Raw genomic sequence first — 5,272 nt, 5'->3', positions numbered from 1 at the left:
GCCTATGAAACCAATTCTATAGATCCTATCTCCCTGAAGTTACAGTGAGCAGATCGAAGACGGTGAATCCAATCTTCCTGAAGTTGCAGTAAAGCAGATTTAGGCCACCATTCTAGGTCTCTAAAGTTGTAGTGGAGTAGGCTGAAGATTATAGATCTTGTTTCCCTGAAGTTGCAGTGGAGTGGATTGAAAACGGCGAATCTTGTCTCCCTAAAGTTGCAGTGAAGTAGATACAAGCCACTATCCTATCTCCCTAAAGTTGTAGTGGAGTAGGCTGAAGATTGCAGATCTCATCTCCAGTCGACCAGATAGAAGAAAACAAGCCTTAACCCCTTAAATAGTAGGGAGACAGGCCGAAGATTGCAAGATCTTGTCTCCCTGAAGTTTTAATGGAGCAGATCGAAGACACAATCCTTATCTCTCTGAAGTTGCAGTAGAGCAAGATAAAAACACGTGAACCATGTCTCCCTGAAGTTGCAGTGGAGCATATTGAAGTTACTTGAAGAAAAGAAATGCCAAAGAAGTCATGATTCTGCGAAACCGGGTAAAATTGGTCCTCTTATAGTCTTTGCTCCATTCTCGTTACACGACAATAAGCAAAGAGGGGCAGCTGTAAGGCCCAATTTTAGCCCGAGCCTGTACAAAGACAAAAACAAAATGAAAATACAAAAAATAAATCACAAAAAATTAACAGTCCATTAAAATGTCCCAATTACATTACCCAATAACAAATACCCTAGCCCAAACTTATTATAAGTCCAAACCTAGACCCAAATACCCTACAGCCCAAAAACAAAAAATCAAGGCAGAACCCTAGCAGGTTTACCTTGCCAAGCATGATAGTCCAAATCCGTACCCTCTCTAGCAACCACGCCCGCCGCCAGATAGACTCCGTCACGGTGCCAGCGCCCCCGCACACATGAAGAAACAGACAAACCACAGTAGTAGCAAATAGAAAAAGAAGAAAATAATTGTATTTATTTTTTTTGATTTTTTGGGATTTCGGTTATAAAACCGAAAGCAATGTATTGCTTTTTTTTACGAACGCACATACAACAAAGAAATAGAAAAGGCAGAAATCACAAATCAAGAGGTGATTTTTCAAGTCTGTTTATTCTTTTGTTTCTCTCCTCATTTGCTTGCATTTTTTTTGGCATAAAAGAAAGAAACATCTGAAACGACATCGATGAACACCCAAGTATCTCGAAAATAAGGAGATTCAGGCGAGGGTCGAACGTTTCACTTTGAATTTTTGCTCTTTTTTTTTTGAAAGAGTGAAATACGATTTGAAGATTTTTTTAAAAGAAAAAAAGAAAGGGAAAGAAGCGACTTACCAGATCTCCGTGGTTGCGACCCCCGTCGGCAGAGTCTAGTATTTTGCGCCGTCAGCCATCGAACTGATGGTGGTTTGGCGGCAGTGTGATGAACCAACCCTAACAGAGCAGATTCAGGGTTCTTTTTTTAAAATAAAAAGGGGAGCTTAAAGATTAATAGCTTTTTTGAAAGGTAAATAAATGGAAATGGGGGTTTTAATATCAGGTTTAGAAAACTCTACCGTTCCAAGGGGTAAAGGCCTGCATGTTGACCGTTGAGCAGGCCAAATTCATGTGTGTTTGCTTAAATTGGGAGATTTGCACGCTGACCCCTCTCGTTCACCCTGATGTTGAATTAGGCCCTATTTGTACTTTAGTTGTTTTTTTGAATGGCATCTGGATTAAGAAATCATATCAGTTTAGCCCATGCTTCTATGCAGCATTTTGGGATCTGGAACATTTCCAGATTTGGTCCCTGAGCATTCGCGTTCGTGGTGTGCTAGTCCTTTTTTATATTTTAATACTCTATTTTATTTAAAATTATCCCTTTAAATTTTATTCAATTATAATTGAGTTTTTATTGATATAAATTACTACTTTAAATCCGTTTAATATTTTTTAGGTGTTGATTTATTTTAATAATTTTGCTTTGTTTTTAATTGGATAATTATTTTGGAGTTCTTTTTATTATATTATTCATGCATTTAGTATAACATCTCATTTAAATATTTTGTGTATATTTGTACATGCACCGTTTTAATAGCTAAGCTCTTATTTTAAAATTCATTTTATGATTATAAAATTATTGTTTGAATTTCCTCTTTATATCATATAATTCTAATATTTTTAAATACTTTTATACATATTTATACACATGTAGTAAAAATAATTTAACCTTGTGTGCATTTCCATGTTTTTACAAATAATTACTTCTAAAGTTATTTATGTGTATATATATATGATTTGTAAATTTATTATATTTCTAAGATTATATTTTATTATATATTTTTAATCTTTTCATAGTTGGTACATAATTTAAATTTTTTATGAAAATTGTCAATTTTAAGCTAATATTCTTCAATATTTTGTATGTTATTCGATTAAAAATATTTATTCCATAACATATATTTTAATAATTATGTATATATGAAACAATTTTAGAAACTTCATCTTTGTAATTATAAAATTATTATTTTTGAATATTTTTTATATTATATAACTTTTGTGTTTTATATAGCCTCTTATTTAAATATTTTGATATAAGGGTATGTATATAATTTTAGACTAACTTAAAATTTATATATATTATTATTAATCTCATGATTTTTTTACAATAAATTTACATGTACATATGTTTTATAAATCTATTTTGTGTATTATGCCTTGTCATGTATCTTTATTATTCTTTTGTATTATATATTGTTTAAATTAGCATGTACTTTGTCAACTTTTAAATGAATTTGTGTCTAAAATATTTTACAATTTGATTCAAACTTTTATTCTATAATATCTATTTCAATAGTTATATATCCCTAGTTTTATTCAAACTGTCAACTTATTAGCCTTATACCACTTTGACTTCTAAATTCTATTTTGTTTTGCACATATTTTGTTGATTGTTTTATATTATAGCATATGCATTATCATTGCATGGTATTCATCTTATTGATATGTTAATTATTCTTCATACGTGATTGAAATTAGGTTATAATTTTTAGATTAATTATATTTAATTGTTTATTCTGCTAGTTGATTAATATTCTCATTCATCAAGTATTGTATCTCATATGTGTCTATTACCCCATATCATTGTCTTCCACTTGGTTTATAAAATTTGGTTTTATAAGGTCCAAATCTCTAAGATTGATTTCGTTTTAATTCAAGTCGCATTAACGCGTTTTAAGCTATTTTCGCAATTGTTCATTTAAAAATTCTTTAAAACGAAGGCGATGTTCGATATTTGGCAATTCGCGGAATCGTGCCCTAACGTGTTGGGTTGCAATTTCTCGTTTGCTCAAAATAATCGAATGTCCCTTTGGAATTTCATTCATGTTTTCTAAAAACTCTTTAAAACGAAGGTAATACTCGATGTTTGGCAATTCGGGAATCGTGCCCTATCGTGCTGGGTTGCGATTTCCCGTTCGTTCAATACAATCGAATATTCCTTTGGAATTTCACCCATGTCTTTAAAAATTCTTTAAGAGAAGGCGATGTTCGATATCTAGAAATCCGAGGAGTCGTGCCCTACTGTGCTGGGTTTCGATTTTCTCGTTAGACTAAATAATTGGGCATCCTTTGCGGTTTTCGACATACAAATTTTTGGAAGTCAAAATTTATCATGTTTTCGAGGGCATAAAGGATCATGTCCTATCGTGCTGGATGTGGTGCTATATTTCTCTTAAGTAAGAGAATTTTGATGACCAACTCGAGTTATTCAAATGTTATCAAAAGAGAACCACATTTCAAAAACATTTTTTAAATCTTAGACATGCGGATAGTATTTCATCGATTTGGTACCAATTTTGGGCATAGTGAGGGTGCTAATCCTTCCTCATGCGTAACCGACTCCCGAACCCGTTTTCTCAAAAGTTCGTAGACCAAAATCGTTGTTTTAGTAAACTAAAAAATGTTTTATTAAAATAACCAAATTCCTAGGTGATCCGGTCACACCTGAACAAAACGATCGGTGGCGACTCCATGTTTTATTTTCAAAAGGTCGATTCCCCGTTTTTTTATTAATTTAAAACTTAAAAAAAAGATGGTTTCTACAATAGTGATTGACATTTAATAAAAAAAGATGTAATCATTACCATAAGATAAAATAAGATCATATTGAGAGAACTGAAATTATCCCAAAAAGATCAAGGATATCTTATGAAGGTAACACACTTAGGACAAGATCATTGGACGAGTACTGAGTAGTTGCTTTCGTAATGATATGTCGTTAGGGAAAGCTCAGTCACGATACTATAGTGGAATGATTTAGTGACTAAATAAGTTTATAATTAATATGCAAAAAGTCTAAACTTAATTACAAGTCATTTGATCCTCAACTACATATGTCCAATCGGTCCCCTCGCTAGTTTGCTGAAACCAGAAATGAATTGTATGTTTGAATAAAGATGAATGGAGTAATAAAAAAAGAGAAATGGGAAACATTTAGGAATGATTATGGTTTTCTTCGAAATGGAGAAATAGAATCATTTGGAAATGAATGTAGGTTTCTAATAATGGAAATGAAAATGAAAATTTGCAATCCTATATAGGCCTATTTTAAAAATGATGGAAGAATGAGTTTATGTTTTTTGATTGTTTTGAAGTTCGAAAATGAAAATAAACCATTTGATCATGTGAACATGTTGAGTTGTGACATATTGAATGATTTTTCTCGAAATTTTACTGAAGGTAAGATCGTCAAAATTTTACTAGAGAAAATTAGGATGAGAAAATTATTTAATATGTAAATATTAATGCTTATTTTAGGAAATAGAAAAATTGAATCGAGTTGGATGACATTACAAAGTACTTGGTTAAAAATGCTTAGGAAGTACTCGTAATTGGACCCGATGTGAGAGAGCCCTAAAACTCCTTATATAACATGAAAGGGATAGAAACCCTAGTAGTGATACAAGGGTGAGTCATTCACCCCTCTCCTACTCTAAGTAAGATATTGTTTTTCTATTTAAAATAAACCTTTACAACTCTACAAGGGTTCTACCTTCTCTTCCTATATATAGATGGCACTAGTAGAGTTATTTACACAATTTTTGAGAGATTTTTATTCTATAGAATAATAGAGAGAATTTATTCTCAATTTATAAACATATTTTTCAGAATAACAATTTTACAAATTTCTATTAAAGAAGAGAGAATATTCGTATTCACTTAAAAAAAGAAACCTTTTTTCTAGTTTTGTGATTTGTTTCAATTTGTTCGAGCTTACACTCAAAGTGGTATGA

Source organism: Gossypium arboreum, chromosome 4, assembly GCF_025698485.1.
Source record: "Gossypium arboreum isolate Shixiya-1 chromosome 4, ASM2569848v2, whole genome shotgun sequence".
Taxonomy (NCBI): Eukaryota; Viridiplantae; Streptophyta; class Magnoliopsida; order Malvales; family Malvaceae; genus Gossypium; species Gossypium arboreum.
The sequence above is the reverse complement of the archived record's forward strand: the minus strand, read 5'-3'. Positions refer to the sequence as shown.